The following is a 25,362-nucleotide window of genomic DNA, read 5'->3' on the forward strand; positions in this document are numbered from 1 at the left end:
GTCAGGTAGATTAGAATCTCAGTAGTCTGGCTCTGGGGTGTATGCTTTTAATTACTATGTCATACAAGATGGTAATTTAATTTTCTTCTTAAATGCAGGTATTTCAGAATGGGCTTTTGCATAGATTCTTGTCTTCTTTACTGCTTTACCTTGTAGTTCTTGTCTTTCTTAAATTTAAAAAATTTTAAGGTCACAGATCTCTATTTTTTAATTTTTAAAAAAATTGTATAAGCTTTATTATAAATATTTGCAAATAAATAAACACAGCAAGCTATTTTTGTACAACTAATGATGTGATTTTTATTAAATACTCCTTTTAAAGACCTAGATATTAAATCAAATATGATTTTCCCCTCCTTTAAGCAATGCTAAAAGCTAAGTTCTTCCTCTCATTTTTCAACTTGTATTACTTTCAATGTGAAGGGTAGCAAAATATGCTATTCCCAAACATGCCAGTTTGGTATAATGATTATTCTAACAAGGACTTAGTGAAGGTCTATGAAAAAAAATCCAAAAAACAAACAAACAAAAAAACTTGTCTGTTTTCTGTCTTGCCAAAAAGTAGGAAATAAATTTATGAAGGTGCCTATCCTTCCTCCTTTACCAAGTTCCTCATCAAAGATAACTTCAGACCCTTGCCAGCGTAAACCAGAAACAGGAAGCAGCCTGCATCTCAGGCTTCACTAGTCAGGATCATCTTCCATCAGGGTACCAAGCATTTGTCTTCCCCAGGTCCCTACATCTTTTTCCATTGTCTTACATTTCTCCAAAAATGTAGTCTCCTTTGGCTAAAACACTGTGGAATTCCCAGTTCAATCCAAAGTTTTTGACTCGTTCATCTCTGAGTCTCCTTGTATGTAAGGCACATACATGCTCAAAAACTCCAACTTACTTTTCTTCTGTTAATCTGCTTTTGCCACAAAGTCCAGGTAAAATCCTACAAAGGAAGAAGAAAAACATTTTTCTTTTTCTTCCTCTGCAAATGCTAGAATATAATTCTACATGGGCCCAAGAAGAGAGTTAGTAATATCAATATTAAAGATAGTATGTTTTAAGGACACATTCTGTGCTAAGAATTAGAGCAGTGACAGATTTGAGGAAATCAACACAAATATGGAAAAATCAGAGTAATTATAATGAGCAGTCGGTCCCAGATTGGCTAATTTTGTTTTGTATATATCATAAAAAACAGTTAAGTCACAGGGGCTGAAAAAGACTGATAAGTAAGTCAGTCCCTCATCTTCAAAAAAAATGGAATAAATAATTCAAGAACAAATCTCAATGGAATGTAATTTTTAAAATAAGATGCTGTATTATTTTTAAAGGAAGTACTAACATGATTTTAAAAAAAAAAAAGCCAGACAGTAGGAATTTCACTGCAAAATCATTGAGGTATAAACTAGCACATATCTAAAAGAATTTCTAACAATCAACACATTACCCCAAAGATTTACACCAAAAAACAAAGAAGAGACCTAAAAAGCAAACAGATTCACTTTTAGTGTGACATCTACTATTTACTTAAAAATATGGAGAAGGAGACCATTCAGCATTCAGAGCCAAGCTAAGCTTTGCCAAGTTCCATGCACAGTGCAGTGGATTGCTGGAGATAGAGACAATCACCCTTCCTAGCAAGCCTACTCTCCACTAGTGTAAAGAGTTATTGTGACCACAGTTAAACAAATTAATAGGAGAAAACCTAAGAGAACAGCATATTAGTATAAGATTTGAAATCAGGGAAGTAATGTTATGCAAGATGAAGATAAATGATGGTGTCCTAGAAAGGGACATAGATTATAAAGATTTACAGATCATAGATGATTATGAAGACAGATAGACATATATGTGTATTCATACATAGATGACAGACAGAATACATGATATATAGATATGGAGATGTGGAGAAAGATTTCAATAAGTATTACTTAATGAATATTTATACAATATTCTTTAAAAATATTAGGATACTCTATGACTGTTCAGACCAAAACATATCCATGAATCTTAGTCTTTGATTTAAGAGTTTAGTCCCAAAATATAGGTAAGTCTACAGTAACCTTCATGGCAGAAAAAATTTATATATTGATTATAATAAGTAAAATATTTATGGTTTATATATTTTTACAATTTTTATACTAATTCATTGCTGTATTTTATAAAAGAAAAGTCTCTGATGGAGTAGACCTTTTATTTCCACTTATTGTTTGAGATAGAAACAATAAAGTTACATTTAGTCTTAGGGATACTATAAATTCTTTGCCTCTGTGGTTTTCTAAAACTACATGTTTAATTAGACTATCATTTATCATTCTAAGGAGTTATTGTTAACAGTCACTTTAAGAGAGAATAAAGGCAAGTAGGAAAGCTGATGGGGATTAAACCTCCCTCCTACTTATTATTAGTAAGATAGAGCTATAAAATTCTGCACTCATGGGTAGCCAGTAGATTGCCCATTTGCACTAAGAGCTTCAATCAAGATCATGTTCCTCATATCTGTACACTGTTCCTCAGTCTATTCCTATGGGCTGTGTCTAGTCATTCACAGATTGCAGGGCACCCTCTCCCTTAGCCTCTAGGCTAAAGCTGCCGCTGAGGTGACAAAGCAGGGGGCACTTGGGGTCCCCTCTCAGGCTTTAGGGAATTAGGTGGAATCTGTCAAGTGGCCCAGCCTCATCTTGCTTCGGTGGCATCTTTTTCCTACAGCGGTGCAGGGCAAAGCTAGCTTCCAGTGGGATTTGTTTTTGCAGAAGCTACAAAGGTATAAAGGGCTAAAAACATTTCTGTGAAGAAGGAAAACAAGCTGAAAGCTGCAAACACCCCTCCCATGTTTACAGCTTATCTCCAAACCACAAAAAGTACATTCTCAGGGCTGTACATTTCACACCCTCTGAGGAGAGGCAACGCTTCTCAACTCAATGCACTTATTTGGTCTAGCCTTCAGTTTTCTTCAGAAAATTGGCTGGCATTAGAAACCATATGCCTTGGCCCCCACACAATGCCCCTGTTTCCACCATCTCTTGAGCACCCTCTCAGATCTGTAGCAACTCTAACCCAAAAATCCCAGATGCCAGAGCCGCCTCGATTTTCTACTCGCTTGATAGTAGTAAACAAAGTTGTTTCCCTGCCCCTCATCTTTGTATCTTTTAAAGACAGTTTCTGTTTTTATCAGAACAGTGTTCAGTAGACTCCCGAGTAGTTGCTGCAGATTGCACTGTGTAGGAGAGGCTCCTGGAATAGAAGTGAGTTTGATAATGCGTCCTTCATCCTCGGGATGCTGAATAGAACATCTGGAAGACAGTTAGCATTGTCCCTACATGACTTTTCCACTGATCTGTAGCCCATCTGGCCATTCTACCAGGAAGCACGTAAGAATGCTTGTACTTGTAGGCTGACCTACTAAAATAAGCACCTGCTAGCATGAGCTGAGGCCAGGACGCTGCCTAGATCCCTGTTGCTCACAATAGAAATAGTTTGATGGTTAAAATAAAAACAATAAAAAATAGAAAGAGTTCTAGAAAACTATCACTATTTTAAAACATAAGAAAAATGAGATGAGCTGTAGTTATATTTTCAAGTGCATTTAAAAGGGAAGGAAGGAGTTTAAAAGTACTCATTGCACACACACACACACACACACACACACACACACACACACACACCAAATACATGAAGAGGAATAAGTACAGTAAATGTATAGAATTAAGAGACAGTGTAAAATAATGTCCATTTATTGTCACATTTATTGTGAACATTTTGTGGCTTCTTAATGGAAGGATTTATTAATCCTTAATAGAGGACTAATAAAGGATCCTTAATAGAGATACTTTTTAATAAAAGGATCCCTTCTAAATTTCAAAATAAAATGTAGTAAAGTGTACCCTAAAAAGGTCTAAAGATATGCTTTATGTAACAAAATGAAATGTCCTTAAAGTACAGTATAGTAATATTGAATGGGTAATTAACCAACAAGAAGTATAAATTCCCACCATCACTATGACTAAGGGAACACCATTACAATATTCCTACCTCCACCTAAAACATGTAACAAATTAGAAAAACTTCAAAGACATAAAAGGAGGGAAAATGTTGACACAAGACAATGGGCATCTAGGCTGCTTCTATTTCCTGACTACCATGAATAGAGGAGAAATGAACAATGATAGTTAAGTATCCTGTTAATAGGTAGAGAGCCCTTTGAGTACATGCTCAGGGATGGAATAGCTGGATCATATGGTAGCTTTATTTTTATTTATTTTTTGTTTATTCATTCATTCATTCTTCATTCATTCATTCATTTATTTTTAGGAATCTCCAGTCTTGTTTCTGAAGTGGGTGCAATAGTTTACACTCTCAATTATAGTATAATCCACTACCCCATTTGTTGTTATTTGTAATTTGTAATGTCATTCCTAATAATAGCCATTCTGACTGGTGTGAGATGGTGAGATGAAACCTTTGTTTTCCCCTTTGAGAAATGGTCTTACTTTGTAACCCTGTCTGGCCTGGAACTCACTATGTAGACCAAGTTGCCCTTAAACACACAAAGATCTACCTGCATCTGCCACTGAAATACTGGAATTAAAAGCATGTGTGGCCATGCCCAGCTGAGATAGAATCTTAAAATTATTTTATTCTGCATTTCCCAGATGGCCAAGGGAATACCATTTTTAGTGTATCAGAGGTCTGTTGAGGTTGTTCATCCACTTGGAGTTTTGTGTGCAAAGCAAGAAATAAATATCTAGCTTCATTCCTCCACACTGACTTTCAGGTTTCCCAGCACCATTTGTTGAAGATGTTGTCCTTTACAATATAAAAAAAAAAGATGTACATTTTTTAGCATCTTTGTCAAAAATCTGATTGTTGTAGTTGAGTACACTTATATTAAGGTCCTATATTCTATCCAATTGATTTATGCCTGGCACTGTAAGGCTGGCTAACAACATGGGTCTTGGTAAGTTGTAGGATTAAATAAGGAGTTTATTGCTGTTGTTTAACAAATTGACAGAGCAGAAAACTGCCACCAACTATCTGTACTTACACCTATGGACAAAGGCTAGGCTGCTCCCAGATATAATCAGAAAAACTGCTCCTTTAAAAGAACAGTAGTGAATGCAGAGATTCATAGCTGAGTAGGATGTAGGAGCTAAGCCCTAAATAATATATTTATACCACTCCCTTTTATACTGGGGGACATTGTGTAAGATGTGTAGGATATTCCTTTATACTGTGTAAATATATGCCACTGTGATTGGGTTAATAAAAAGCTGATTGGCCTATGGCTAGGCAGGATTTTCAAGGCAGAAAGAATGCTGGGGAGAAGAAGGGCCTAGTCAGAGGAGATACCATGAGATTCAGAGTGAGAAGGATGGGAAGTACATACATGAGTTAAATGAGCCTTGGGGCAACACATAGATTAATATAAATGGGTTAATTTAAGTTATAAGAGCTAGCTAAAAGCACGCCTAAGCTACTGGCCAAGCATTTATAATTAATATTAGATCTCTGTGTGGTTATTTGGGGAGCAGCTGACAGGACAGAAAAATCTGCCTAAGAAGATGAAGTAGGAAGTATGTAAAAGACTCCTGAGCCCCACCCCATGCTGGAATTCTGACTGGCTTGTTCATATGTAGGTGAACCCTACTGCTGTGAGGTGACAGGTACGATGGCCATAGCATGTCCAGAAGACACTGTGTCATGGCAGTTCTCCCCAAACTCTAACAATCTTTCCACACTCCCTTCTGTAATGCAGCTGAGGCTTGAGGTAGGGACTCTGATATGCACATCCCATTTAAGGCTGGGCACGCTGCCATCATTTTTTGACTAATTGTGAATCTTCATATTAACAGCCATTTATTGTAAAAAAAAAAAACTCTCTGATGTGGGCTAAGAGCTAAACAAATCTACAAATATAAAGATAAGTATTTAGAAGGCAGTTTGATAATATGTGAATTTAGTGAAGTAATAGTAGATTTTCCCTTAGGGTTTATGGTTATTTTTATTTCTTCCTTTGAGAGCTGTTTAATAGTTCAGTTCAATAGCTCATTTATTGATGGATGATTTTTAGTGTTTAATTACTACAGTTCGTTGTAGGTCCTAGCCAGATATAAATCTCCTGTCAATAGTTAGCAAAGACTTTCCCCATTTTTCTGTCTCTTCACTCTGGTGATTTTTGTTTGGTTCCCCCCCGCCCCACCGCCGCCCCGGGAGTGGGGGGGTAGTTGTTGTTTTTGTTGTTGTTATTTTCCCAGGAAAAGGAATTTTAACTTCACATTTGTCCATTTTCAGGGTTATTTCTTATGGCATTGGGGTCCTTTCTCAGAAAGTCCTTCATGCCATCTACATCTGGAAGCATTCTATCTATATTTTACTAGAGTTGTTTCGTCGGGGTTTACATTGTCTTTGATAAATTTTGAATTGATTTTGTGCAGAGTGAGAGAAGTGGACCTGTTTTCCTTCTTCTAGGAGGATATCTGGTTTTCTCCTCACTGTTTCTTGAAGAGGTTTTCTTCTTTCAGTGGATGTTTTTGACACCTTTGTGAATAACTAGCTTGTTGCAGCTATGTGGGTTTAATTCTGGGCCCTCTCTCCTGTTCCATTGGCCTACATGTCTACTTTTGAACCAGGACCATGCATTGTCATGCCCCAGCATTGGTTTCTATGCTAAGGATGACTGCGGTTACTTGGGGTGTATGTGTTTCCATTTGAGAGGCAGGGTATGTTTGCCTAGTGCTGTGAAGAATGTCACTGGAATTTTAACGGAGATTGATTTTAATCTGCAGATTTGATCAGTGGTATAAACGCTTTTAGAATATTAATTCTGACAAGCTGTAAGAATGGGATGGCATGGCATCTTCTAGTATTTCTGTAATTTCTTTCTTCTATGCATTAAATTTTCCACTGTAAACATTGCTGATCTCCTTGAGGCTTTTTGTCCCTAGATATTTTTTTTGCTTTGTTTTGTTTTACTTTTTGTTTTTGCTTTTGTTGTTTTGTTTTTGTTGTTGTTTTAATTTTTGCTTAAAGCTACGGCAAATAGGATTGTTTCCTGATTTCTTTCTCAGGAAGTTTATTGTTGGCATATCAGAAGGCTACTGGTTTTTATGTATTTTGTTTTTGTATACTGCTATTTTGTTGGAAGTGGTTATATTATCCAAGAATTTTTCTGGTCATTTTTATGATCCTTCAAGCATAGGACAACATTGTTTGCAAATAGGGATATTTTGATCTCTTCCTTTCTGTTTACATCCTTTTATCAGTTTACAGCATCTCACTGGCCTTAGAATTTGAGGAGAACATTGAATAAGAACAGAGAGAGTTGGAACCCTTATCTTGTTCCTGATTTTAGTGGAAATGTTTTCAGTCATTCCCTACTTAGTGAAGTAACATCTATACATTTGTTATATATAGTCTTTCTTATGTCAAAGTATGTTCCTTCTGTTCCTGTGTTCTTTGGCACTTTTATCTTTAAAGGAAAGTTGAGATTTGTCAAATGTCTTGTGACTACTTAGATTATCACATGTTTCTTGTCTCATAATCGATTTGTGTGCCCTATTATGTTCAAGGTTTGCCTATGTTGAGCCAGGCTGACATTTTGAAGAAGAGGAACACACTTTTTCTTGGGGATTTTTGTCATTCTAGAAGTAGCAGCTAGAAGATGACTAATTTCAAAAGTTAGAGGTGCTAGTGCCTGATGAAAAGTCTGAAGACAGCAAGGAGCCCAGCTGTCCAGAGAAACACTTTCATTTTCAAGGGCTGCACATTTCTAAATGTAACGTTGTCCCCTCTATTCTTCAGAGAATGTGTTCCAAGAAGTTCCTTGAATGCTAACATCAGTTTTGTGTGTAATTGTTTTAGATACCTTATATAAGTTAAATTAATGTATATTTGTCCTTTTTATGGACTTAACTTCATTTAGGAACATGTCTAATTTCATCCATATATTCAGATTTACTGCATATATCCATTTTCTTTTTCTCAGATTGCCTGTTAGTGGCCTCTACTGCATACCCCACCCATTTCCCATCCCTGAATTTTTCTAGTTGTATTTATTTTCATGAAGATTCCCCAGACTTTTTTTCTAGATTTTTCCTATAGTCCTGATTCCTTGATTAGAGATTACTGCCACTTACTGCAGTGAAGTATCTTATAGGGTTTGCTCGTAGTACAATTTAACAGTCTGTGTTTCTGCTTAATGTTTCCAATTAGGCTAAATATGTGTCTCTCACCACATTTATATTCCTCATGGTATTTAATACAATGTCTTAGATGTAATAAGTGTGCAGTAAATATTGTTTAATTGGTTGAGTACTCATAAACTTCTTGGAGGAACATTTCATTTGGCTTACTATCCCCCAAGGCTTAGGAAGTACCTGATGCATAGCAAATGCTTAATTGTATTGTTTATTGGATGAACAGGAGAGATTAGGGTAGGGGAGCTGAGACCACACTGTTGAATACAAAGGTCAGTTTCAGCTCTTGTCCTACCTGGCCTCTCAGCAGTACTTGGTCCACCTTTGAACACTTCCCTAGAGGTCCCAGAGTCACTCAGTTTCCCCCTTCCATCCTTCATTGTTACTTCTTGTCTACCTGTTGTCCTTTCTCTACCTCCAACCTTGGATTATTGAAGAATGGTCTTCTGCTACATTCTCTCATTAAGAAGACACTGGTTCTCTTCTCTTTAAGGACACTGGCTTGCCTATATGATATCATTCATTTCATGGATTAAAAAAAACCCATGTGCTGCTGCTGACTCTCTTGTTCAAATCTTCAATCCTTACACATTCAGTAACTCCAATACTATATTGTCCTATAATCCACCTGGTATTTCCACTGGAATTCCACATCCAATATCAGATACATCCAATATATTTCAAGCTTTCTCCTTAAACTGGTGCCTCCCATTGTGTTCTTTGCCTCTTCTCATGAGGTTTTCCCTTCTTCATTTGTCTCACACTCATTCGCTAAATATTTATTATAGTCATCTATCACTCCATACCTATTAAATCTCTTAAAAATAAAAATTCAGGGTTTTGTTTAAGTGTTTCTGCATGTTAACTGACTTCTAGGGGGATGTTTGCTTCTTTAATGTGTGGTACCTGAGATCTAATCACAGGGACACTCCTAGGTAAACAAACACTGTATCTCAACCTCAACCCCAGTTTCTCCAGTCACTCGAGGTTCTTGTGTGATTACAGCCCAGTGACAGTTGAGTCTGCAGCTGTCTGAAGACTACTTAGGTTTTATATCTAAGGTGGCTCACTCCTCCATTGCACAATTTATTCTGGAAACTTGAATGGAGCTGTGAACCAAAGCTCACTGGTAGCTTCTCCACTTGTCTTAATATTCTCAGAGCAGAGTGATAATGAAATCCCTTATTCTGAGAGTCAGTATTCCAAGAGAAATGTTACAGAGGACAGGAGATAGAAGTTACCAGATCAACTTAGGGGTACACCTAGAAATGACTGCCACAGCCTTTACTTATGCCTCATTATATTGGCTAAAGCAACCCTAAGGCCTTGAAAGATGTGAATGCATAGAGAAATAAATTCCAGTAACTCATGAAGTTGTAGCAAGATAACATACCAAAGGACCAGATTCAATGGCAGGAAAGGAGGATCTATCATTTTACTTTTAAAGATATCAGTATACATGCCTCCGTGCCTTACACTGGCTTTTTCCTCTTCCTGTTTCTGGGATCTTGTTCCGCAGAAACCACCACGTTTTGCTTCTTGCAACTTTTGAGTCTTAGCTCTCTCACTTTTCTCACTCTACTGTCAAGCTAGCCGCTATTGTGCTCTTCACTGAACACCTTATTTGATAATACATGAAAGCATGCCCCCTTGTGACCATGTATGACTCCTTGCCTGTGACATACCCACTGAATTCTTGCTTGACCAAACTTTAGTCAGACCCTTCAAATTTGGCTTCCCTTAACTTTTAACACAGACTAAATCACTAAGGTCTGAGTCACCTTCCCTGAATAGCTTATTCCAAGAGCAAACCAGCCTGCAAAGGGAAAAAAAATCGAAGCAACCTGACGTTGCCACCTGCTCTTCCTGCTTGCACACCTTCCTGTCTAAAAAACTTCTAGTTAAATTCACCTCCCCCCGCCCATGCATGAAGACACTTGCTCTGCTTGATTTTGAGGTGGTTAGAATTTTTAAGATCAGAACTTCCTCCCACCTGCAATAGCCTTAAAGTTCTCGTCTCAATCTGTTTATTTTGATTTGTCATCAGGAACTCTTAATTCATTTTAACTCACATCATTTATCATGTTACTTATGACTTTCTACGAGTCTATATAGCACACCTATTTAAGTTCATGTATTTGTTACGTTTTCCTCTTTCCCTTATTAGAATCTAAAACACAGGGCAAAGCACACTTTCCTGTTTCGTCTGCTCATCTCCAATCACCTATTTCATACATGGTAGGTTCTAGAGAACATGTAAATTTAATGGGTAAACCTACTCTTATCTGCAGTGTGAGCAAAGCTGAACACACCTAGGACATCAAAATATAGAATTAAGAGATATTTGGTACTGCTTCAGCCAGGATCTCATTCTCTACCCCATAGTTAACATAGTCTAATTCAAAAGGTAGCACTCTGTTTATTTATTTTAGTCCTTTCTAAGTCTTTTTTCCTCTCTTTGAGCCTTTGTTCAGAGACAAAAGCCAAGTTATTGCCAAACTGTTCTCCATGATGTTATTAACCGAATGAATTTTCAGTTGCCTCTTGGTGCATCCCTGTTGGTTTGTGTTAAACTCAGATTGCACTGAATAAAAGCCACTTCTCTAGCCCTTCCTTGTAGCCTGACCCCTTATCCTCAACTACAATGTTCTATCTGCTAATGTAACTCTTCCCCCCTACCCACTGATCTGGGTCTGTCCACCCATGTTTTCCATACTTTCACGGGGTGTACCATCGCTGTCTCTCTCGCATGCAGTCTTCCACATGCTATTTTACTAAAATAAGTTTTTATACCCACATCGAGAGACAGAGCAAAAACGAATTTTCTGAATTTATCTTTTCTTTGCAATCATTGATTGAATATTTATAGTTTGAATTTTTGTCAAAAAGATCCAAGGAAACAGACTTTATATCCCAGCATTTTTCCATTCCTCACACATAAAGAGAAGAAGAAAGAGCAAACGTCAGTGTTTTACAACCACCGTGGTCTCCAAATCATAAGCACATTATTTACCTTATCACACCTTGCTGATCACTTTAGCAAACTGTAAGAACCCGTTAAAATGAATGAGATGCCAGTGCCTCTGACTCTGGCTCAAACATCACAAACCATGAGATCACTCAAATATATTCAAAGTACACATTTTGTGGACTCACAAAATCAAGCTGGGAACCACTTGAAAAAAATTTATAGGATTTCTGGGCCAGGAGATAAAGCAAGAAAGTTAAAACTGAAAACTGTAGAGAACAAGAAATCTTCTCTTACATTTGAAAAAAAAAACACGCATTGTAAATGTAGCCATAGCCTATCACCGTATTTTATATCTTCTTATCTTGTTTTCCAAATTTTAGGCCTTGGAACAAGACAGATAGTGAAAGAAAGAGCCTCAAATCCAGGTCAACATGATCAGTCAGCATCTGAGTCTCATGTGGCACATGTAAGTCATTTCTGTGTCTAACTCATAGAGTAATGATGTGGACTACACAAGAACAACAACAAACTTCCCAGTAAACTTATAACCAATTGCAGAGCGAGATGTTAATTTCCAATGAGCACACTGCTATACAAACAATTGACACTTTAAAATTCTGCTCTCCTAAGTTTCTATGTAAATTATATAGATTTTCTAAAGACTATGAACCACAGATAGAGTCGTGTATTAATGAGAATAACATAAACACTTTGGGGAGAAAGGAGATTTTCCTAGCTGATACAGAAAATTCAATACAAGGCTGAAACAATGGTGATTTTTGTATGCCGAGGGATATTTGATAACAACGCTAGAAAGGGTTTTGTTTTTGTTTTTACCATAACTGAGTTGAGGGTTAAGGTTGATACTACTGGTCTCTAGTTGGTAGCAGTCAGGGAGAGTGCTAACTATCCTACACAGTGAGGGACAAACCTCACAATAGAGAATTTCCTAGCCCAATATGCTAATACTACCAATATTTAGAAATTTTCAGTAAAGAGTATAAAAATTGTGCTATAGATATGGAACTAACAGAGAAATTGTGTAACGCACTGGAAATTCTTAGTATAGACTCTGGCATATGTAAAACATGTCATAAGATAAAAATGCCTAGTTGCGTGTGTTTATATATAAATATGAATACATGGGCATCTATACAAAACAATAATAACTTGAAAAAGAGGAGGATGTGGATTTAAGAGAGAGCTATGAGGGAAACATGGGAGGGTGGAAATGTTGGAGATGCAGTGTACTTGTGTGTAAAAATGCCCTCCAGTTATATAGATTGTTTAATAAAGACTAGCTCAATTAACTAATACATTGAGAGAAGAAGAGTTACATATTTTACATAAAAATAGATTCAATTTTTTAATAAAATAAACCAAAAACTGTAAGGTGAAACTGCTTAGCCTTGGATGGAGAAGCTTCTAGGAGAGATGCTGATGCCATGCACATGTTTAAGATCCGTTTCTACTCCCAGTTACTGAGGTTCAGTCAGTGGGAAGAGGACTGAGAGCAACACTCTTGTTCCCCAGTGGAAAGCAAGTGTCAATCCTTGGGAGGCTGGCTTGTTCCTGTAGAAAATAAAAGACAACATTAAAGAGATTCTGTAATAAATAAATAGATAAATAAATAAGAATAAAATTTTAAGAAATCAGTGCTTGCCGGGCGGTGGTGGCGCACGCCTTTAATCCCAGCACTAGGGAGGCAGAGCCAGGCGGATCTCTGTGAGTTCGAGGCCAGCCTGGTCTACCAAGTGAGTTCCAGGAAAGGCGCAAAGCTACACAGAGAAACCCTGTCTCGAAAAACCAAAAAAAAAAAAAAAAAAAAAAAAAAAAGAAATCAGTGCTTATTTCAATAGTTAGTTTGTGTTTTCCAAATAAGGACAGGTGTCTGGCCCAGGCTTGCATTTCTTTCTCAACTTGAGACTAGGGAACTAACTACATTTTGGAATTTGTGCCTACTTATATTCTCTCCTGAAGACAAAAATAAATTCAACCATCCCAGTTATTTTCTAAGGCAACAATTTCCTTTAATAAAACTGCTAAGTCCCTCCATTTGTTTGATAGGTCTCTGGAAGCATGTCTTGGCAAAGGGGTCCTCATATCTGTCTTCAAACAATGAAATGGAGAATTGTCTTGGAGGATACTTAATTCCAAGGAGCTGTGTATAATCAACTAGGTCATGAGTGTATTTATCAAAGCTCTTCCTAATCTACAGCATTTCATTCATTTATGATCTTGGCATAGAAGTCCATGTGGACTTAGAGCTTTTTTAGTTTCTTGAGTATGAGCCCATCCAGTTCCTGGATGCTCAGGGACCATGGACAGCCTTGTACATAACGAAGCAATAGTTAAAACGAGAATGGGAACTCCAAACTGATGATGTTGTCCACTGAGAAAAAGAGGAACAGCAGCAGCAGCTTATGCACCAAACAGAAAAGAGACAGGATGTCACACCAGACAACACCCTATTGTTTTTCAAAGAACCCTAAAAAACACCACCATGTCACACAAATATCAAATTTTAGACTATTAACAGACCAATGTTACATAATCTTTCTATGAAAAGATCTCCCAGCCAACTCCATCCCCAGTTTCATCTTTGAATATTCACATTATCTTCCAATAAATTTTTTTCACAAAATTTCTCCTTTCTTGATGTCATTTAATTATGCCTGGAATTCTTAACCATTCTTTGGTTGTTTATTTTATATCCTACAGAATATGAAGCAGGACTTTTTTCCCAAAAGCCCTGCCACGTGTGATTTTTAAATTATAATTAACTGATAAATCTATGTAAGTCAACACAAGTTGAAATAGTTCACAATTCACTGCTCCTCTTCTTTACTTGAAATATGTAAAAGAATCAATCAGTTAAAAAATAATAATAACGAAAGCTATCAAACACCCAAAGCAAACACTAAGAACTCAAATGCCTATAAATAACTAACCAAAAAAAACAAAAACAAAAAACAAACAAAAAAAAACAACAACTATTACTTCTGAGAATTACCTTAACACTAAAAGTGGCATAAAAACATCTGACCTAGTAAAACAGATTTTTTTTATTCATATAGAATAAAAATCTGAATGTTTGGGTAACAAAGAGAGCTTCCAATAATTTTGGGGTATGCTCAAGAGAAAGGGAAAAATCTGCAAGGCCAGCACTTGCGTGGATGTGTACAACAGGCTATAGGAACAAGGATGGCTTAAACAAACACTGTGGGTAAAGACCCCGCCCTGCTTGGCATGCTCTTGGGAAGCACGAGTTTAGATATTATCTCAAAGCACAGACACAAAGTAGTAACAGACTTAGCCTGCATCTGGGCACAGACAAGTCCAAAACAAAAAAAATATTCAAACAGGCATATCAAATCTGATGCTTACTCACATGAACATCAGGTCAGACAGCTGACCTGGATTACACTCAGCGCCTTACCAGGTGACATTCCACTGTGAGAGTCTGGAAGGTAGGGGTAGCATCCAGTGATGTATCATTTGTACATTAGTGTAGAAATCTGTCCTTCTAGCTGGACAGCCATTGCCATCATGAAGTCAAAGCAGCTGTGATTAGCCTATGATACCTCATAGGACTGAGCCTAGTAAGATTCCCTTTTAGAGGTGGGGGAGTTAGTACAGCATAAGATGGTTGCATGTGTCCCATCCCCACCCCATGGTATAAAAGAGGTTAACAGTTGCTGTGGTGGGTCCAAATCTTCTATGATCTGCCCCTATGTTGCCCACATTTCTGTAGGTTACTTTTGACCATGCCACTTCAAGCAACTCCAATTATACTCACTGATTTGGCAAGCTAGACATTAGAGAAACCACTTTTTTGATCTGTCTTTATTTCCTTGTCTAGATGAATAGGCATTGTCCATGTCTCCCAGGCAAAGACCCACAACAGGTGAGATAATAACATTTTACTTAAGTCAACCAATTAGAAAAGCACTCATATAGTTGCTAGGAGGTTAAACTTGCCATTCCACTCTGGCTCTTTGCATCACCTTTAAACATCCTCATGTAAAAAGACTTGTTGAGGTCTTGTTAGAAAGCTTTTCCATAGTAATCACAGATGTAATCTCATTGCTCCATGATCGGAGCTTATAAATGGGGAAATGGCTTAATATGTTCCCTTCCAAGTTCATAAACATGAAGAAATTATGATTAAATAGGAAAAGTTAAAAGCAAACACAGCTCTGATAAAATAAACTAAATGCATTTTGTTAGACAAAAAAAAAAAAAGGTTCATTTTAAACCCAACTTCCAAACCCACTTTCTTATTCTATTGATGTTCAAGACCACACTCCATCTCTCTACAAAGATGGACAAGTATAATGCTCGGGGGAAATAAATGAAGGTTTGGAAGTGAATGGGAGCAGGGTATTTAATAATTAGAGAACCATATTTCCTAACTCCCTGCCCTTGGAAACTGTCACATGCAAGTGAAACCCAAGGAGGGAACCACAGTCTACTGTGTTCATATTTGTAGATTGGAGGTGGGGGCTGCTAATGCACTTCATGGAGTTTGCAGGGCAGAGGACCAACGGGAATCACACAATTCATACAGAAATCCTTGGGATGTATGAGGGAACTTCCTGTGAATTCTTGACCCAGAGCCAGGTGCACACATGGTGAACACATCCCTTCTGTAGCCCTCAGGGTTCCTTGACACTCACTGACTGTACTTAGTGAACATGAGGGAAACACAGTTATGTAATTTATACAGGTATATATATAATTTTTATATATATATATATATATATATATATATATACCTGTATAAATTATATATACCTGTATAAATGATTAAATAGATATATACCTGTATAAATGTTTAAATTAGCAAAAAATATTTCTAAAAAATACTTGGATAAAAGAAAAAAATCACAGGAACCCTTAAAATATTTCAAGTAATCATAATGGAAGCACAACATTTCAAAGTTTTGCAGGCACAGCGAAGCCAGCAACAGAGGATCACTTTTTACCTCTAAATACTTAGACAAAAATGAAATTGCTTACACCTTTATATACTTCTTTTTAAATAGTTAGAGAAAGATGCACATAATAAACTCAAGGTAAATAGAAGGAAGGACATGATATATATAAAGATGAGAACTAGCAAAGTCATATGTAAACATAACAGCAGAGTTTTTTAGAAAAGATTACCAAACATTCTCAGACAACATCTGACATGGCACATGCTGTGCTTTATGCTACATGTTAACTACATAGGTGTTCCTTTCCCCATAGTCAATATATCTAAGACTTCAGATATGGATGTCTCAAAATAAACCTACCATAAAACACCTGAAAGTTCAACTGTCCAGAAGTGCCTGAAATAGTCTAAGAACTCAATATGTGTGGCAAGTGAATGAATAAACTCTAAAAATTTTAACTAGCTTTATTTTTAATTAACTTTATGATTTAAAAAACCATCATAAATAAAAACAAATTTTAATTAGCCTTATTTTTTAATGTTTTCATTGTTTGAAAATTTTATACATGCGTATAATGCATTTTGATCAAATCCAATCTCCATTCCCTCCTCTTATTCATCCCCTATTCCTCCACTACTTTTCATTCTGTGTGCTCTTTTTTCAAAACCCACTGAGCCTCCACAATACTGCCTAAATGTCCATGGGTATAAGGCCATCTACTAGACTATGAATAGCCTCTTGGGGCCCATTTCCCCAAAGAAAGCTGACTGTCCTTCTCCCAACAGCCACCAACTGCCAATAACCTCTCAGATAGAAATGAGATTTCATGAGCTCCTCTCTCATCCATGCTGTAGTCTTGGCTGTATCAATCTCATGCAGGTGTACATGAAATCATATCCACTGTGAGCTCACGTGTGCAACAGCCTTGTCATGTCCAACACATACTTTTTTGCAGTAGACAACCACTACTTCTGGTTTACAATTCTACCACCTCTCTTCTATGACATTCCTCAGGCGTGGGGTGATGGGTATGGTATAGATGTCACATTTAGAGCTGAGTGCTCCCTAGTCTCTTATTCTGTGTGCACTGACCAGTTGTGGGTGTCTGCATTAATTGTGACCTACTGTAAAAAGAAGCTTCTCTGACGAGGACTGAGAGATGCACCAATCTATGAGTATAAACATAAACACTTAAGTGGAAGCTTAATACTGTATCTGTCCCTTTAGTAGAATAAGAGTATTAGGTTCTACCCTGATGCTTACAACATAGCCAACTGAGGATGTTGGGCCCAGCTAACAGTAGCAGGCATGAATTTCAGTTTGTGGAAGAGGCTTTGAATCCAATCTGAAAGTTGTTGGTTACTCACTTAATATTCCTGCGACTATTGAGTAAGCATACCTTGCCAGCATTACTGTACCTCACAGAGTTCACACTTGAGTTAGACTAGTCATTACTTCTTTCCTTCAGTAGTATGTACAGAGCCTTCTAGCACTATGGAAGATAGCCACTAGGGAAAGAAGCTTCCAGATGAGTACTAGCTTGATTTATCCACAAAGTTGCATAACTTGAGAATGTGGTACCTTTAGCAATAGGATCTTACCACCGAGTTCTGGAGGACAGCCAAGACCAATGACGATGGTCTGTAATTTTGAGAGGATTTTTAGTGCCTCACTGAACAACAACTTAAAAAGAGGTGCCAGGTACTGAGGCCCATTTAAACCTTTACATTTGTATACACAGGTATCTTGGGAAGCGTCTACAGTACTAGTTTCCCATATGGCATTTTCAAAAGTCTTTAATGTTAGTAGCTCTTTTGTTAGAATCCCCTGGAATCCCATCTTGGAGAGTCATTTCATTGGCATTCCTGTTTGTGTAATGTCAGTTTTTAGGTCAAAGAGTTCATGAGGAAATGAAAAAGGGAAGGATCATTTGGTTCAAAAACTTGTACGTACCAGAACTGCAGTCACATCTAGCGTAGACGAGTCAAGTCTTTCTCCTACCAACAAAAGTCACATCTCTCAACTCTCTCACCTCCCAGAACTGTTTCTCTTGATTGAATCGGTACTTTTTCTTGGAACAGAGATGAAGCATGATTTTGAGGTGATAGGACTATTTCTCGCCAGTTCAGAACTGGGAGTTTGCATTGGGAACCATGGAGATAAAAAATAAAATAAGGAAATCACAGGTCAAGTAAGAACAAGGGTAAACATGTTTAGCTCTGAAGGAAGACAAAAGTCACAGTTATCAAAAAATAAATAAAACGAAATAACAGGAGAAGTGAATCACTCAGGAAGTGATTTCAGGTGTTGGCACTTGAAAATGCACAGCAAGTTCTAGACCCTAAATAAGTTTATTTTTAAAAAAAATAAATAAAACTATTGGAAATATTTATGAAGAATGACCAATATGTCAGAAACTGTTGTAAATCCTTTGTTTTACTTATACATAATATCTGTTCATGTATATTCCCTAGTAGGTTAGCAAAATCACACCATAACTTTCTGTCCTCTTTAAAGATGGTAAAATCCCAGTTAGAGACATGTTAAGAAACTCACTAAATTACCAGAGTTAATTTGCATTGGAATTGGGCTTTAGATTAGACAATATGCTTTTAAATCCATTGCTTTTACTACTGCCCAACCCATCACCAATATCATAGGCATGTTTACTGTGGACTTGAGCTCCTTATTAGATAGGCAGGCTGAACTTCAAAAGCTCTTTAAGGAGTCAGAAACCTGAAAAGCAGTGTGCATCCTGAAGCTCCAGCCTTGCAGACAAATTAAGACTGTAAGAGCCCATGATATCATTCTTCACTTTCTCTGTCCTGAAGTGTGTGGGTCTGAACTGAGTTAATTCCCTGAAAGGGAGTCACACCAACATTGATTTAATAGCTGCCTTAGACTAGCCTCACACAGTGGAGATTGGGCTTCAGAGAGGATAAGGTGAAGCCTCCCAGTATGTGTCTGTGATGGGATACCATGGAAGGTCTTGTCACAGTCTTCATGGAATTTAGTGGTTAAAGAGAAAGACAAATATCATTCAACCCAATGGTGAGTGTGTAGCTGCGTGGTGATTGAGGATCACGGGTCTGTGTGGGTGATACACAGAGGATCAGCTGGCCCTAGGGTGGCAGCAGTGTCCGTCTTGAGAAAGAAATGCATGGCTGGGAGATAAAAGATGAAAAAGATTTAGATAGGTGACACAGGAGAGATGAGAGGAGAGTTCTGAGCAGAATCAACAACCCTTGTTAAGGCAAGGGAGCAAGTACTGAAGTCTCCCACTGTGGCCAGCCCCAGGGCTGGGGGCATGGTGTGCAGTGAGTCAGCAGAAGAAAAGGTGGGCCAGGCAGCCTTTGATAGGGCCACAGACTCTGTACAAAGATGACTGGGGAAGCCATGAAAGGAAATATGCAAGCTAGTGGCCTAGGCAACGGATAGCCAATGCTCCCGGGGAATGACTAAATATTGTTGACTTTTGGATCTTTCTTCCCTCTTCCAACCTCACTGCATTTTCAGCAGAGGTCTACCTGCAGAGGCCCTCACCAAGCACCTGAGGCCTGGGAGAACTTGGACATCACACATGAACAACCTATTCCAGCACAACCTTCTCTTGCCACGTGTTGATCCCAATGTGTTCCCAGCCTGTAGGAAATAATCATCTTAAACTTGCTAGCAAATTAAACTTACCTCATGAGCCTCTCTTCCTTCAAATGCCCAAAAAAGGGATGGTGGTGCTAATTTATGATTAAGATAACATGTGTAAAGTGCCCAGCACTATATCTAGTTCCTGCTAAATAAATAGTAAGTAACACTTTAATTTGTATTCATTATCATCCAGTTTGAACTGTTTTTCTTCAAATTCAGCCGTGTACATTCTAAGAGCTTACTCTGTGAAAACAGACAGCTCATCATCACATCAGCCCAGCAGTCCACTAACACATCATGCATGTGAGAGCAGCCTGTTGACAAGCAGACAATTTGAGGACCACGAGCTTTCCCAAGGTATATAAAGAATGAGCTGAAGGGAAGAAAAGGTGACTTCTTTCCCCCATAATTTTACTGTTTTGTTGCTTAAATAACAGCATAATTCTATTGGGCTCAAAATTTCAATAGCCTCCTGCCAAAAGACAATGAATTGTAAATATTTCATATGGAAATAGATATTTGATAAAATTATTTCTATACGTACGTACGTACATATGTACATTTTATATTTATTCAATTTACAATTGCAGGATCATTCCATAGCATGTATTCTGTATAATGTATACTCTATAAAAGTAAATGAAAAAAATGTAGTGTTTCCTTTCAAGGACATCATAGTCTACAAAAAAGAAAAAAGAAATTTAAGTGAAGAATTGAAACCGAAGTGCTGACTAGGGATGTGAATTGGATTTGAAGTCTGTGCTTTGACCCCCCAACTAAGAGGGAAGAGTACTGATAACAGCAGAATTGCCTACTTGAAAAACTGAAAACCCGCTCTGTAGACCAGGCTGGCCTCAAACTCACAGAGATCTGCCTGGCCTCAAACTCACAGAGATCTGCCTGGCTCTACCTCCCGAGATTAAAGGTATGCGCCACCACGGCCCGGCGAAGGAGACCATGGTAAATGAAGACCACATGAGAAAAGGAAGAAACAAAGTGCTAAAGAGGCCCACAGAAATCCACAAAGATACCCCCACAAAAGACTCCTGGCAATGGTCGAGAGACAGCCGGGACTGACCTACTCTGGTGATGGGATGGCCAAACACCCTAATAGTTGTGCCAGAAACCCCACCCAAGGACTGAGGAATCTGGATGCAGACATCCACGGCTAGGCCCCGGGTGGAGCGCCGGGAGTCTAATTAGCGAGAAAGAGGAGGATTTATATGAGCGAGAATTGTTGAAACCAAGGTTGGATAAAGCACAGGGACAAATAGCCAAACGAATAGAAACACATGAACTATGAACCAAAGGCTGAGGGGCCCCCAAACTGGATCAGGCCCTCTGAATAGGTGAGACAGTTGATTGTCTTGATCTGTTTGGGAGGCATCTAGGCAGTGGTACCAGGTCCTGGGCTCATTGCATGAGTTAGCTGTTTGAAACCTGGGACTTATACAGGGGCGCTTGGCTCAGTCTGGGAGGAGGGGACTGGACCTGCCTGGACTGAGTCTACCAGGTCGATCTCAGTCCTTGGGGGAGGCTTTGCCCTCGAGGAGGTGGGAATGGGGGTGGGCTGGGAGGAATGGGAGGGGGCAGGAAGGGGGAGAACAAGGGAATCTGTGGCTGTTATATAGAACTGAATGGTATTGTAAAAGAAAAGAAAAGAAAAACTGAAAACCCAAGAAGTGGGTTTCCCCACCTATATACTGAGGAAAGCCCTTTTAAACCTCTGAGTAAATACATTAGACTTAGGAATGGCCAAACATTTTCATCTGCAAGGAAAAGCTCCAAATGACTAGCATTAGCCACATTAAGACCATCATGGCATCTTGACTTTAAAACTTATATGTGAAAGATGTAAGTCATAGGAGGAAGTTGTTATGTGTGCAACATGCTTGTGATCTCACAAACTGTACTTGATATTTAGTTACATAGTGAGATTCCTGAGTACTCTGGGGCTAAGAAAAATTGCCTAAGTTATTCTAATATGCAACAGAAAGAAAGAAATAGGCTTTTAGACGTGCTATAGCAAATAGTTGCCTTTCATCTGGACTGAATTTGAGCATAGGGAACAGGACAAAGTAGGGCAGTGAAAGGTGCCAAACATGAGAAGGGGTGTGGACACAACTGGTAGAGTCACTTAAGAAGGTACCTCACCTTCATTTCATAATACATTCAACAGCTGTGAGCTTGCCTCTTCCTGGAAGTAAAGGCTAATCCTGCCTCTTTCTGAGCGCAACATGTCTGCACAGCCTTCCAGATCAGGAGCACTTCCATGTCACTCTCTTTTTTAAGCATGTAAATTTTCTGACGATTATGATCTACTCCTAACCCCCATTCTCACTTCATTTTGCTGATGAAAGACCAGTTCAGTTCACTAGCTAGCAAGAAGCTAAGTGGTACGATTATTCTTACAAACCAGCATCCATCCTAACTCTGTTCTTATTTGAATCTGAAGAGCACAGCTAGGGAGAATTGCTTATGCCTAAGAGAGGCATACAGACATGGACAAGCCCAGGCTGGGGAAAAAAAATTAAGTAAAAGGAGATGGTTCAACTGAGGTTCTGCTTTTCCCCAGCTGACAATCAGGTAAGGGTAGCCGTGTTGTTGATAGACTGCTATTCAAGTTGCTATGACTCCATGAGCTCATGTAGCCCAGAGCTGGCATCCTAGAAGTGTACAAGCAGATAATGACACCCAGTAATGCTGCATACAAGATGTGTGATATCTTCACGCTGGTACTAGTAATCTCTTGCTTTTCTTACAGTTTCTCTATTGTACTTTTCTTTCGGAACACACTACTCAAATTTGGGGTAGTAGAATAGGCTACTGTTTTTGAAATAATTTCCTGGTTTTAGATTCTAAGTATTCACATCTGCAAACACTCTTAACAATGCTGGAGTCAATAACCTGTGTGCTCTGCTTGACTCTTAATCCTTCATGAATACATAGCTCTGCAATCGATACTTGTGGAAGTAAAATGAAATTGTTGAGTGATATTCAAATGTTATATTTTCAGTTTCATTGTGTGGTGTTGGTTATAAGCAATAAAGTTGGGCTCATAGAAACTGCTTGAGAGAGGGGAGAGAGAGAGAGAGAGAGAGAGAGAGAGAGAGAGAGAGAGAGAGAGAGAGAGAGAGAGAGAGAGAGAGAGAGAGAGAAGAGAACTCTTCCATCTTCTCAGTTTTGGCAAGCTGTTGAGAATCAAACAATTCAGCAAGCCATTAGGTGACTTCATTTTCTATCCAAGCAGGCAAACGCAGAGTCCTAGAAAATATGCATTAGCTTTGATGGCTTAAAATGGACCCCACAGAGCCAGGTGTGGTGGTACATGCCTTTAATCCCAGCACTTGGGAGGCAGAGGCAGGCAGAGCTCTATGAGTTCCAGAACAGGCTCCAAAGCTACACAGAGAAATCTTGTCTTGGAAAAAAAAAGGAGGGGGGCTACAATTGGCATGTTAGTTGGGAATGTTAATTAAATCAGAAATTCTGTTTTTCCAGTAGTAAAATTCAGACAAAAATACTAGTCGCTGCAGGGGGGAAATCCTGATGCAGATTAAGAGGTCACATTTCTTTCACCATCACAGTAGAGAGCTCAGCTCAGATGCCTTCCTAAACTTAGAAACATGTGTCATCTTGCAGTTAAGTACTTCCCCAATAATCACCCTCTGTGGCTGACTTGCCAAATACTCCATCCTGTCTTGGGGACATTCCACAGGGGTTCAAGGTGTGGCTTGCTTTGTTCAATAAAGAACAGCTTAGCTGAACCATTCCAGCACCATAAATGCCAGCTGGATCAACTTCAGTTTGTCGAAGCCTCTTTTCACTGGGGGACAGGAGCTTTTCCAGAGAAACCACCCACCCCACTGTAAACTTTCTACAAGATAATCTCCAATTCCAGGTCTCTTCCCTAGCAGTGTGGTAGCTGTTATATTGGATATTTCTTCAGAGATCAAAGTGTCACCCAGATAACTGGACATGGTAGCGTTAGAATTCGAGTAAGCTTCCTGTGGTTTCAAGTCTAGCCCTTCCTCTTCCCTCTTTGCCTATATCACCCTGTCTCTGCACATGAAATTGAATGAAGTTATACCACAATAAAACTTGGCATTTTATGATTATTAATATCAATGTTTTTCTGTCCTTAATGGTAATGAATGTCAAAAGTTGAATATTCCATCAGAATCAACATAATTCAGTGTGATTTTTCTATGAGAACGATGCTTAGGACTCAACCATATATGCTTAGCTTTATGAAACCTTAAAATTCAATATTTTATTTACTACTTACTGAACTGATAGTGCATACAAGTCTGAGCAATAAGAACTTTGGGAAACGATCATTCATACAAGCAAAGTTCCTGTCATTTAGTGATTCAATCCTTCTGTTCTTGTCCACCCAACCAAATGGCATGCATCATATGCTTTCCATGCACTTAAAGTGCTAAGAACTTCTGATATAGTCTCCATTTTAATCTTCATATCAACAACATGTAGCCTGAAAAGCAATAAAGTTTGTATAAGATGACCCAGATAGGACAGGCAGAGTGAGAACTACAATCTAAGTGTCCCACAAACCTCATGCTTTTAGTGCATGTCGTATCACATTGCCCTCCCTACCCCTGGAACACAGATAAAATCAAAGTAAGACTGAGAGAAGCTGTAGAATTTAATATCAAATTCCAAGAGACCACACGTATTTAAATACATAAATACTTTTTGCAACAGGTACAAGTTGGCATTCAGGTGAGAAGACTCACTTCTGAATAGAAAGCACAGAAATGTTGTTGAAGAGACAGAGTGGAAAGGGGCCAGACTTGAATCTGGCAGATTTGAGTCTGAGTCTTTTCTTCCCTTATTAATAACTGCATGGCCCTAGACATCTTATTTAACCTCCCAGTACCTTCATTTTGTTATTTATGAAAGGCCTCACTGACTTGTTGTAGATTAAAGAAAGCATGAAATACTTTAAGGTCAATAGCTGACAGTGTAGCAGACGCATAACATATGATGTGTGATTCAAGCTAATTCAACTGTTTAGATTAGAGTAAGAAAATTGAGAAAAGTTAATCAGCTCTCTGTCTTCAAGAGAGCTAAGCCCAGGCTGGGGAGATGGATCAGTGGGTAATAGGCTTTCTGTGCAAACATGAGGACCTAATTTGGGTTGCAAGTACCCACATAAAAGCCAAGTGGGGTGATGCCCCAGAATTTCAAATGGAACAGAGACAGGTAGATCCCAGGAGCTTAATGGTCAATAAGTGTAATGTGTTCCAGGTTCAGTGAGAGACCCTGTCTTAAAAAATGTAGAGCACCAAAAAGCCAGCTCATACACAAGGGATGGAACTTGATCCTACTGCCAGGGGACCCCTTAAGCAGATCAAGCTACACAACTGTCCCTCACATGTAGAGGGCCTAGTCTAGTTCTGTGGAGGCTCTAGGGTGTTTTTGGAGCCCACTATCTATGGTGGGACACCTCCCACAGCCTTGAGGCAGGGGGAGGGGCTTGGACCTGCCTGCACTGGATGTACCAGGCTCTGCTGACCTCCCATGGGAGGTCTTACCTTCTTGTAGGAGGGAATGGGGGTTAGGTGGGTTGGAAAAGGCTGAAGGGTGGGAGGAGGGA

General features: G+C 38.6%; 1 long non-coding RNA gene across 2 annotated transcripts in view; it reads left to right on the forward strand.

The window, feature by feature from the left end:
• LOC143269707 (uncharacterized) overlaps positions 1–25,362 on the forward strand; it is a 63,028-nt gene that overhangs the window by 23,331 nt on the left and 14,335 nt on the right. For both annotated transcript variants that reach the window (XR_013046301.1, XR_013046300.1), the window contains 2 exons: positions 11,541–11,626; positions 19,965–20,102. This is a non-coding gene — a long non-coding RNA (uncharacterized LOC143269707). The remainder of the gene's footprint in view (positions 1–11,540; positions 11,627–19,964; positions 20,103–25,362) is intronic.

The sequence above is a fragment of the Peromyscus maniculatus genome, chromosome 20 (assembly GCF_049852395.1).
Source record: "Peromyscus maniculatus bairdii isolate BWxNUB_F1_BW_parent chromosome 20, HU_Pman_BW_mat_3.1, whole genome shotgun sequence".
NCBI classification, from domain to species: Eukaryota; Metazoa; Chordata; class Mammalia; order Rodentia; family Cricetidae; genus Peromyscus; species Peromyscus maniculatus.